This window comes from Protopterus annectens, chromosome 8.part1, assembly GCF_019279795.1.
Source record: "Protopterus annectens isolate FY-2018-M chromosome 8.part1, PAN1.0, whole genome shotgun sequence".
Lineage (NCBI taxonomy): Eukaryota > Metazoa > Chordata > Ceratodontiformes > Protopteridae > Protopterus > Protopterus annectens.
In genome coordinates this window covers 542135750-542148225 of record NC_056742.1, presented here as the reverse complement: position 1 = coordinate 542148225, position 12476 = coordinate 542135750, and the positions used below count along the sequence as shown (strand labels likewise).

General features: G+C 44.4%; 1 protein-coding gene across 2 annotated transcripts in view; it reads right to left on the bottom strand.

Moving 5' to 3' along the window:
* The window catches only part of USP10 (ubiquitin specific peptidase 10), an 864697-nt gene that overhangs the window by 51000 nt on the left and 801221 nt on the right, over positions 1-12476 (bottom strand). The gene's annotated exons all lie outside the window — the stretch shown is intronic.

The following is a 12476-nucleotide window of genomic DNA, read 5'->3' as shown; positions in this document are numbered from 1 at the left end:
TTCCAAGATTGGTCTCCAGGGGCCATCCTTTCTGGGAACTAAGAACATTCTTGAATAAAAGCCTTTCCCTCTTGCCGTTTGACAAACCCTTTGAATACAGCCCTGTTGCCAAAGCTTCCAAAGGAACTTTGGGAAGTGGGGCAGCTGTTCTCGGGAAGGGGGGGGGGTCGAGGGATGCTCACAAAGGGGGGAGATGGACAGCAAAACCATAGGTTCGTAGGTGTGTACTAGGCTAATGGCCCTGGAGCCTTTACAAGCCTACCCCATTGGATAACCCTGGCATCGTGCCAACAGACCTTAGTTCCTAGTGTCTCTGTCGAGTAGAGCCACTGGAGTGATCCCCGGGGTGAATTTTCTATTTCCCATCCATCCACCAAGATTTCTTTTGAAGAGTGCCAGTGAGGTGTTCTGCTTGACATGTATGGGAAGTCTATTCCATAGCATGGGCAGTCTTTGGGTTATAAACCTGTCCCTCCAGCATGTTCTGTTGATTGTGGGAATGAGGTTGAGGTGTCTGCAGCGTGTGGTGTGGAGGGATTGGGATTTCTTTAGATGTAGCATTTCTAACACAGCTGGGTCAGACATGGCTTTGTAAGTCAGGCAGAGATTGCCTCTAAGTAGGCGATATAAGGTAGACAAAACTTGGGAGTTTTTTGAGTCTGTCCAGATAGGACAAGTGTTTAAAGCCTAGGATTCTCTTTGTGAGGTACTTTTGCGGCCTCTCCAGTTGTTGCAGGTGTCTAGTGAGGTACATACCAAATGGGGCATTGTACTTGATGATTGGCCTAATGAGGGAAGAGTACAGGAAGACAATGACCTCTTTCTTCTTGGATGCAAAACCCTTAGTAATGAGATGTGCCACAGGACTTTCTGACCACAGTGGCAATGTGGTAGTCAAAAGATAGGTTGCTGTCAACTTCTGTTCCTAGATCTCTTATAATGCCTTCTGTGTTCAGTGGACTACCACTGATGTGATAATTCAAGGGAACCAGGTATTTCCCAAGGGGATGACGACATTTTTGGCATTGAGCTTAAAGCCATGGTTCTGACACCAGTCATTGGTCTCAGAGGCCTTTCTGTAGGAGGTCAACATCACTTGGAGAGTTAAACGCAGCTCACAACTTGCAGTCGTCTGTGAACTTTGTCAGCCAGAGTCCATTCGTGTTGGCCTGGACTTCAGAGAAGTAGATACCAAATAGGAGAGGACCTGGGATTGAACCTTGTAAGACTCCACTCGTGACAGGTTGACAGTCTGGCTTGGAGTCAGCTACTTTCACAATGTGGGTTCTGTGAGCCAGTTTGTAACCCACCTAGTGATATTGGGGTTGATGCCTTGCTTAGTGAGTTTTTCTATGATTCCTGAGTGGGAAATGGTATCAAAGGCCTTGGCCAGGTCAAGTTAGGCTGCATGAACCACCTTGCCTTCATCCACAGCTCTGGTGACTGACTCAAAGAAGTTGACCAAGTTGAGCAGGCATGATCTACCCTTCACAAAACCAAACTGTGTAGGATCCAGAGTTTGGAGATTCCCTAGATCCTTGTTTATTAGGTCCATAATGCATTCCATAGCTCTGCATATCAGACCCCCCAGGCTAATGGGGTGATAGTTCCCGGTGTCTGTAGTCACTCCTCCCTTGTAGAGAGAGATGATTGTAGCAGTGCGCCATTTGGTAGGGACAAAACCTGAGATGAGGCTATGACTGGACAGGGCACACAGGTGAGGTGCCAGTTCACTCTGTAGTTCATGTAGAACACAGCCAGGGATATTGCCAGGTCCCATAGAAGCTGCATTCTTGGCCTTGGACAGTGCTGTGTTAACCTGTGCAGTAGTAATACTGGGTGCCTGGCAATCCACTGGTATTGTGACTGGTCGTTTTGTTTGGGGGGGTAAAGTTGGCATTGAATCTGTTGGCTAGTATATTGGCAATATCTGTTGGCTCTGTATAGGAGGTACCATTGTGCAGTAGCTCAGAGCAAATCTGGGTATTCCCGTGGAGATTCTTTACATAACTATAGAAGGCCTTGTGGTTGTCTTTTACTATCTGCTGCAATTCTGTTTTCATAGCTAGCTTTAGAGGATTTGAGGAGGGATCTCAACCTTTTGTTGGGCTGATAAGGGAGTTTTTCCAGTCTTGGGACTTCACCTTATTCCACATCAGTTTCCTCCTCCTGTTGTAGAGTTTGTTTAAGGCAGGGAACTACCAGATTGTCTTTCTTTTTTTGGAAGACAGTGTCTTGGTTCTACTGGTATGGCGAGATCCATGTATTTGTGTACGTGTTCGTACAGTGCATTGGTGTATGATTCGGCGGTCATGTAACTATTCTCCATTTGCATGGAAGTATCCTTTTTTGATTATGAAGTATCCTTTTTTTGATCATGATTATTATTTGATTATGGAAAGAACCCAGGTGTATTGGGTAATGCTTTCCCAGGCAAAGGGAAAGAGGGGAAAGAGACACCTGCAGGATAGTCCTAGACTCCCTGCTATGTCAAGCAAGGAATGTCTTTGTTGTGAGGGTGCTTGAGAACTCCTAGGATCCTGCTGTCTCTTGTTTCCTCTGAAAGTCTTACTGGAAGAATGCTGAGTGCGGCTGTGGACGAAGAAAGGTTTAGATGGGAAATTCCTATTTAACATCAGTACAGGAGAAACCAACATGCGTTTCAACTTAATTTTTCCCCCTGTAGGGATTTAGAGAAAAACTGCTGCCAGAGCAAATAAGGTTGAATTACCTAATGGTGCATCCATTAATTTAGATTTAAAGTCATCCTGGAAAGGTTGTAACCTAAGCCAGGAAAATCATCTGAGAACTGAACCAGTAGCAGCTGCCTTGGCAAAAGCCTCTGCAGCATTCATAGCGGCATTTAATGGAATGTTTTGACACTTGGGAGGAAGCTCCCTGGACAGACAGAGCCAAGGTTTTTCCTTCAGAATCAGGATGATCTGAAATGGTGCTTGACACCCGAGACAAAAACTCTAAGGAGTATTTGGTCATACGTGTTTAATAACTGATGGCCCTGAAAGCCAAGGTTGCTGAAATACAGGTGTTTTTTCACAGTCTTTCAAGGGTTCTCCTCTCTGTCTGATAGAAGGGTGGTAGAAGGAAGCACCCTAGATGGTTTATCTGCAGCTACAGAAATTACTGCTGGGTCGGCAGCAGGACACCTAAAGAGGAATTTGCAATCCTCTGGGACCTTGTAGAAATGGTCTGGCTTCTTGGGAACTAAGGCAGGGGTTCTGGAGTTTGGGAAGCATTATGAAAGACATCTAAAAATGCAGGATGCATTGGTGGAAAAGGAAAGTACAGTTGTGTACACTTACCATAAATACAGATGTTCGAGTGTATTCACTGTTGCAGTCATCACATTTTGGTTATCTGCTTGCAGTAGCCCTCAGTTGGCCTGATTATCCAAGTCTTGGGTCCTGCGTCAGTTGCTGTCTCATCTTCCGTGACGTCAGGCAATTAAATAAATATATAGATATACCTCCAACAAAAAAGCAAATACACCAATACACCAAAAAGCTTTTAAGCATAGTAAAGGAGAACAGAGGTATAGCCAAAAGAAGTCAGGGGGCTGGAGGGAGGGTAACCAGGACTGCAACTTTGAATACACTCGAACATCTACATTTATGGTAAGTGTACACAACTGTACTATGTTCTTCGTGTTTCACTGTTGCAGTCATCACATTTGGGTAGATTCCCAAAGCTAAGGATGGGAGGAGGAATTTAGATAGCATTAGGACCAGCTATAAGGCCCTGCTAGACTGCAGTAGCAGAGCCAGCTCGGGATTTAGAGAAAAATTGGCAAATGGTAATGCTTGGTGAAAGTATGTACAGAACTCCAGGTAGCAGCTTCTAGGATGTCTCTGGTAGGGGACACCTCTGAGAAAGGCTGTAGAGGTAGATGCAGCCCTGGTTGAATGGGGTCTAATCCCCTGTGGGAGAGGTTTTCCATGGTGCTTATAGCAGAAATGAATGCAATGGCCTATCCACTTAGAAATGGTTTGGTTAGAAATAGCCTTCCCCTCTGCCACTGCAGCACATGCCACCAGCAGTTCAGATTTCTTTTGAGGTTTAGTCCTGTCCAAGTAAAATCTAAGTTGTCTGTGCACATCTAAGGAGTGCAGTATCCGTTCCTCTTTGTTCTGTGGATTAGGAAAGAAGGTTGGCAAATGAATAGACTGATTAAGAGCCACACTGGATACTACCTTGGGCACGAAGGAGGGATTGGTCCTGAGGGACACCCTGTCCGCATGAAAGATGATGAAAGGCTCCAGTGCCATAAGGGCCTGTAATTCAGATACCCATCTTGCAGAAATGATTGCTAAAAGCAAAGCTGTTTTCCAAGAAAGGAATTTTAATTTGGCAGTTGCAGCTGGCTCAAAAGGAGGAAGAGTGAGTTTTTCCAATACAAAGTTAAGGTCCCAGGCTGGAGTAGGAGCTCTCCTGGGTGGTGGTAAGTTTTTGGCCCCTCTGAGGAACTGCTTGAGCAGTGGGTGAGAAAAAAGGGGTGGTTCTGTGTTGTAATGAGCTGAAATGGCTGAGGTATGAATTTTGATTGAGGAAAAAGGAAAGGCCCTTGTGAAGCATCTCAGTTAAGTATTGAAGAATCTGAGTTAGATTGGGTGCTGCTGTGGCCAGCTCTCGAGTTTGGTTCCAGGCACAGAATCTTTTCCATTTTTCAGGATAAGACTTTCTAGTACTAGGCCTCCTCGCCTCCAAAATGACATCCAACACTTGTTTACTGAGGGATGGTAATGGAGAGATTAGGAAATTAGCCAGGCTGCCAGGTTCAGGGTTTGAAGCTGGGGGTGCAGAATCTGGCTCTCCTGCTGTGGCACCAGGGTAGGGGTTTGAGGCAGGTGCCTTGGGGCTAGCTGTGACACACTGCGCAAGAGGGAGTACCAGTGTTGGTGTGACCAGTCTGGTGCAATCAGTATCATCCTTGGTTTGCCCTGTTTGATCTTTAGTAGTACTTTGGAGAGGAGAGGCAGAGGGGGGGAAGGCATAAACTGATAGACTTTTCCAGTTGAAGGACAGAGCATCCACTTTCCAAGCTTGTTTGTGGGGAGTCCTTGTGCAGAATTTGTCCAACTGGTAGTTCTGGGGGGAGGCACACAGGTCTATATCTGGGCTCCCCCATTTGTTGATCAACAAGTTGAAAGTCTTTGGTTCCAGTTTCCACTCGTGTGGGTCCATGAGATTTCTGCTTAGTTCGTCTGCCAGTGTATTTAATTTTCCTGGCAAGAATTGAGCCTGTAGATGCACTTGGTAGCTCAAGGCTGTGTTCCACAGAACCATGGCTAGTCTGCAGAGGGGGTAAGAATGGGTACCCCCCCCTGCTTGTTTATGTACCACATAACAGTGGTGCTGTCAGTCTTTACCATTAATTGTCCCGAAGAATGTGGTCCTTTAAGGGTGTCAGAGCATTCTGTACAGCAAACATTTCTTTTTGATTGATATGCAGGTGCATTTGACTTGGGTTCCATTTGCCCTGAATGCACTACCCTGCCAGGTGAGCCCCCCATGCAGAGACTGATGCGTCTGTTAGGGTTTGGGCAGCAGGGGGAAGGTGTTTAGGTGGCAAGCCTCTGCCCACCAAAGGAATTCTAACTGTAGGCAAGGTATGATGGGAATCATTGCCTCTAGATCCTGAGAATGTTGACACCATAGGCTTTTTAGATACCACTGTAGTTTCCTCATATGCAGTCTTGCATATGGAATTAGTAGAATGCACGAGGCCATGAACACCAACGCTTGCAGTATTTGCCTTGCAGATAGCAAGGTTTTTGTGGCCACTAGTTTGAAGTAAGTTGTCAAATTAATTTGTTTCTCTGGCATGAGGAAAGCCATCTGGTAAGTTGTGTTCAAGCTTGCTCCCAGGAATATAATTTGTTGACAGGGTACCAGATGTGATTTCTTTTCATTTATGGCGTACCCCAGACAAGTTAGAACCTTTTTTACAAAGGCCAGATGATTCAAAAGTATGTCCGGGCTTTCTGCCTGAATTAGACAATCATCCAGGTATGGGTATATTTGAATATTTCTTTGCCTGCAAAATGCAATAACTGGAGCTAGGCACTTTGTGAATACCCTGGGCGCAGTAGATAAGCCAAGGGGCAGTGCAGAGAACTGATAGTGCATGTAGCCTGCTTTGAAGCGTAGGTATCTTCTGCAAGATTCCCTAATTTGGATGTGCAGGTAATGCTTCTTTTAAATCTAGTGCTGCCAAACAGGCATCTTTGCCTAGCATAGGAAGAAATTGGTGAAGAGTCAGGATCTTGAATTTTGGAATCTCCAAAAAGGTGTTTAGAGTAGACAGGTCCAGGACAGGACGCCATGAATGGTCTTTTCTGGGTACCAGGAAAAGTCTCTAGTAGAAACCTTGTCCCTTTTCCTCTTCTGGTACCAGTTGAATAGCCCCCATGCTTAAGAGAGAAAGTACTTGTTTTTGGGCCTCCGCCCACTGATTTGGGGGTAGGTCCGGCCACCCACTTGGTGTTGGCAACGTGTGGAAGTGAAATTTGTATCCCTGGGACACTATATTTAAAACCCATTTGACCTGGGTAATGAGTTCCCAGTTCTTTGCATGAAGAGCAATCTTTCCCCCCAAAGGGGCACTCAGAAGATAAGTGCTTGGAAATTTTAAAAGGAAGTCATTGAGACAGTTTACGATAGGGGGGAGTCTTATTCCCAGATTTGGAAGTGGAGGTCCCCCACTGCTTAGTTCTGTGAGCCCCCTGGGACTGAAACCTGGGGTTTTTGCTGTGTCTGGGTTTGGCTTGAGAAGACCTGGAAGGGGCTGGAAAGGACCAATTCCTAGAGGGCCAGTGCCTACTAAATCTAGGAGGCTGAACTTGTAAAAAATCTTTAACAGTTTGCATAGATTTATCTTTAACTTCCATCTTTTTAACAACTTCCTCAGCCTTGTTGCCAAACAGGCAGTCCTGATTTAAAGGAGCACCCAACAATTTAGCTTTAAAATGATCAGGCAAAGACTGCTCCTTAAGCCAAGCATGCCTTCTGAGCACAGAGTAACAGCAGCCCTGCAAGAGGCCTCTAATGAATCAAAACCACATTGCAAAGTATGTTTTCCAACTTGTTCGGCAGAATGCATTAAATCATGTAATTCTTTATTTTCCACAGTCAGGAATCAACATCATTTTCTGTTTAAGCAGTCGAATAACATGTTGCTGATACTTTAACAAATTTAAACTGGCAGTTTAAAGCCCTAATGGCCAAGGTTGCAGAAGTGTAAACCTTCTTACCCAATCTATCCAGTGCCCTGGAGTGTCTATCAGAAGGGGTAGGATTTTTAGCAGTAGAAGCCTTAATGCCCTTGGGCCCCTGTGAAATGGTCTCTGGATCTGCAACAGGATTTTTGAAAAGGAACTTGTGGGACTCAGGGACCCTGTACTATCTCGTCAGGTTTTCTGGGAGCAGGAGGCAGGAAATCAGGGGCCAAACTAGATTCCGAAAAAGCATCATCAACAATGTCTAGTACAGGAGGAATAGCTAAAGGCCTATGCTGAGGTAGGAGAAGGAAATCCCCAAGCCTCATTTCTGAATCAGAAAAATCCTGGCTTTCCCCAGAGGAAATGCTCTCAGAGTATGTAAGGTTTCCCCAAAAGAAAAATCCTCAGGAGGGGAAGCAGAGGGAACAGAGTCCTCTGCATCAGAATCTTCATAAGTAGGTAAGGGCAAATCCAGATCATAAGAAGAATCAGAAAAAAACAGAATCCTGATCAAAAGATTCATAATCAACTTCAGTCCTAGGCCTCTTAGAAGGGGGGACTGGCTACCCCCTGATTACAGTTATTAGATCTTCAGCCATTCTTATTTGTTTTTTAGGCACAGAGCCCTGAGCATGTGACCTGGGTGTCGTTTTTTTAGACATGGAAAGAGATTTAGGCCTAAGTAAAGAAGGAGGCATCGATTTAATATGCAAGTCCGTAAGCCTGAATACACCCTCAGAAGCTGGTGCCTGCACAGCAGCTCCGGACCCATCCAAGGTAGAGACATCTGTGGGTTCCATAGTTGAAGCATCGTGCGGCATACCAGACTCCGAATGGGTCTCAGTAGAAGCCTGCAAATCAGAAGTAGCAGGTATCAGGGGCTGCGAAACAGCCTCGCCGCAAACTGGCGACTGGCTTAGGAGAAGCGTTGTTGGCAGTTTTGGACCTCGGCGGCCTGTCTCTGTCTTTATCTTTGCTTTTTTTCGGAATCCCAGTAGTCGGAAGGCTTACCGACGACATTTCTGGATAACTGAACTGAAAACCGAAATATTTAGAGGCGAAAATATGACGACGACGGACAGTGCGCTGATTAAATAAAGCACAAAACCGACAGCAAGGTATGTCGTGGTCAGGGCCTAGGCAAGGAATACAGTACGAATGAAAATCTTTATGAGGTGTTTGTTTTCCACAAGTAACGCAATTATTAACTTTTACTGACCAGTAAGGAGCAAGAAAAAGTTTCCCCAACGGGGTACTTAGCTTTAGTTGAAAACTTCGGTTCTGAAACTCGAAAATGAAAATTTCAGGAGTCGGCTGACCAGCACTTGCGAACTGCTTCTGTTTCGGGCACCACATGACAAGAAAGACTGATGTAATGAGTCGGCTGCATGTTTTATACCCCTGATGACCTGATGTCATGGAAGAAGGGACAGAAACCGATGCAGGACCCAAGACTTTGTTAATCAGGCCGACTGAGGGCTACCTGCAAGCAAATAACCCAAATGTAATGACTGCAACAGTGAAACACGAAGAACATCTGATGAATGCAGCCTGCTTTGAAGCGTAGGTACTTTCTGCAAGATTCCCTGATTGGGATGTGCAGGTAGGCTTCCTTTAAATCCAGTGTTGCCAACCAGGCATCTTTGCCTATCATGGGAAGCAACTGGTGAAGAGTAAGCATCTTGAATTTTGGAATCACCAAAAAGGTGCTTAGGATAGAAAGGTCCAGGATAGGACACCATGAATTGTCTTTTCTGGGTACCACGAAAAGTCTTGAGTAGAAACCTTGTCCCTTTTCCTCTTCTGGTACAGTATGGATAGCCTTTAATCTTAAGAGAGAGAGTACATGCTGTTGAGCCTCTGCCCACTGATTTCGGGGTAGATCTGGCCAACCGTTTGGGGATGTCAACATGTGGAAGTGAAATTTGTATCCTTGGGAATATGTTTAAAACCCATTTGTCATGGGTAATGAGTTCCCAGTTTTTTGCTTGCAGAGCAATCTTTCCCCCTAAAGGAGCAGTCAGTTGAGAAGTGCTTGGAAGTTTTAAAGTTAAGTCATTGAGACAGTTTACCACAGGGGGGAGTCTTACTATTCCCTGATTTGGAAGTGGGAGCCCCCCCCCCCCACTGCTTAGCCCTGTGCGTACCCTGGGACTGAAGCCTGGGTGTTCTGCTGGTTCTGGGTTTGAACTGAGAAGGCCTGGAAGAGGCAGGAAAGGACCAATTTTTTTGAGGGCCAATGTCTACTAAATCTTGGAGGCTGCACTTGTAAGAAATATTTAACAGTTTGCATAAATTTAGCTTTTTCCTGCATCTTTTTCAGAAATTCTTTTGCTTTGTTGCCAAACAGGCGGTCCTGATTTAAGGGAGCATTGAGCAATTTAGTTTTCACATTATCTGGCAAAGAATGCTACTTAAGCCAAGCATGCCTTCTAAGCACAGACCGGGTTACAGCAGCCCTGCAAGATAGATCAAGTGCTACGTTCTTTAAGGGGTGGTCCGATTCCACTTCGTTTAGAAGAACTGGAGCTGGCCTGGCAGATAAGATTAGATGCATACAGGGTTCCCGGTTTAAATGATATGTGTTCTATTAGCTGTGTTTTGAAAAGCAAAAATTTGAGTCGATAGTGCATATCAATAATTTGAAAAGACAATCTTTTGATAAAGATATGTATATATATATATATATATATATATATATATATATATATATATATATATATATATTTTATACATTTCAAATTGAAGTAAAGTTAGAGTTTATTCTGTGTATAGTTCAACTCAATTTTATTTTTTACAAATGCATAGTAAATGTTGCTGCTTGTATTTTGGTCCTTTGTTATTCCAAGGTTCTTCAAGTCAAAGTAAGTGTTTTAACTTTGGAATAATGTATTATACAAATGGTCCACCGTGGCTTGCTTAAATGTCAGGTGCATAAATTGAACATATTAAATGTTAGTGTACAGTGACATACCTAAATGTTATACACGCATATATATTTTGTGTGTTTCATCGTATTTTTAGTTATTTTAATTATTTTATTACTTAATTCGTTGATATTTTGAAATATTGGGTTATAAATGTGTTATCGATTGCTACATTAGTTTTTAATGTTGTAGCAAATGTTTTACTGCTGTAGTAAAGATTTTTTCATGTGTTTACAGCTTTAAGCTACATTGTTGCTGCATGGGTGGGGTATCAACCACGTCATTTTATCTGTGTTTAAATCAATTCAGATGTAATTGTATTCACTTCTGAAGAAGTTTGCTTCAGTGCAAACGAAAAGCGCTTTAAGTAAAGTTCGGTTTGGAATAGACCTGCTCGTGTTGTTTTTGTTTATTCAGTTTGTGTTTTGTGAATTTACTAGCCCTGCAAGATGCCTCTAGTGAATCAGAACCAAACTGCAAAGTATGTTTTCCAACTTGTTCAGCTGAATGCAGTAAATCCTGTAAAATCCTTATTTTCAGCACAATCAGGAATCATCATTTTCTGTTTAATCCATCCAACAATATGCTGCTGATACTTTAACATATGAAACTGGCAATTTAAAGCCCTAATGGCCAAAGTTGCAGAAGTGTATACCTTCTTACCCCATCTATCCAGCGTCCTGGAGTCTCTATCAGAGGGGGTAGGATTTTTGGCAGTAGTAGCATTAATGCCCTTCGGTCCCTGTTCAGCAGTCTCAGGATCCGATCTATCAGGTTTTCTGGGAGCAGGAGGTAAAGAGTCAGGGGCCAAGCTAGATTCCAAAAAGGCATCATCAACAATGTCTAGTAGAGGAGGTATGGCTAAAGGCCTGTGCTGGGGCAGGAGTTAAGAAATCCCTAAGCCTCTTTTTAGAATCAGAGAAATCCTGACTTTCCCAACGAAAATGCTCCCCAAGAGTATGCAAGGTTTCATCAAAACAGAAATCCTCTGGGGGGGGGGGGGTGTCAGAGGGAATAGAGTCCTCAGCATCAGAATCCTCTGAGGTAGATAAGGGTAAATCCTGGTCATCAGAGGAAACAGAAAATTCAGAATCCTGGTCAGAAGTATCATAAGCAAACTCAGTCCTAGGTCTCTTAGAGGGGGGAAGGTTGGCTTCCCACGATTGAAGTAATAAGGTCTTCAGCCATTCTTATCATTTTTGTTTTAGACATAGAGGCCTGACCATGCAGTCTGGGTGTCACGTTTTCTAGTCATGGTTCGAGTTTTAGGCCTTGAAGAAGAAGATGGCGTCTGTTTAATATGCAAGTCAGTAGGCCTGAAAGCATCCTCAGAAGCCGGTGCCTGCACAGCGGCTCCGGACCCATCCAAGGTAGAGATATCCGAAGGTTCCACATCTCGCGACGTACCGGACTCCAAATGGGTCTCAGTAGAGGCCTGCGAATCTGAAGCAGCGGGTATCAGGGGCTGCGAAAGCTCCTCACTGAGTACCGGAGAACTAGCGACTGGCTTAGGAGAAGCATCATCGGCAGCTTTGGACCTAGGTGGCCTGTCTTTGTCTTTATCTTTGCGTTTTTTCAGAATGTCGGTAGTCGGATGGCTTACCGAAGAAATATCAGGATAATTGAACCAAGCACCATAATATTTAGAAGCGAAAATATACCGACAGATATTTCGTGGTTTAAATAAGTCACAAAAGACAGTGAGGTACGTCTTGGTCAGGGCCTAAGCAAGGAATACAGTACGAATGAAAATCTTTATGAGGTATTTGCTTTCCACAAGTTGTTGCGTCTTTCGGCTTTTCTCGGTTACTGGTCGCCACAACGGAACTCCGGTCCGCTAATGATTGGTAGTTGATTTTTACGTGCCAAGTAACCAGCCCTGATGCACAACCTTCAACGAAGGTACGCCCATTCACGCATGTCTCCACGCAGAAGACGCTCTAGCTGAGAATCGAACCTGATAGCATCTTACTGTGAGGCGACAACGCTACCGCAGCACCATTACCGCGGGTCTTCCATAAGTAATGCAATTATTTACTTTTACTGACATCTGTTTAGAGCAAGAAAAAGTTTCCCCAACGGGGTACTTAGCTTTTAGTTGAAGACTTCGGTTCTGAAACTCGAAAATGAAAATTTCAGGAGTCGGACGATTGGCACTTGGGAACTGCTGCTGCTTTGGGCACCGCGCGGCAAGAAAGTCTGATGTAATGGCGGCGGCTGCATGTTTTATACCCCTGACGTCCTGACTTCACGGATGGGGAGACCGCAACCGATGCAGGACACAAGACTTTGTTAAATCAGGCCGACTGCGGGC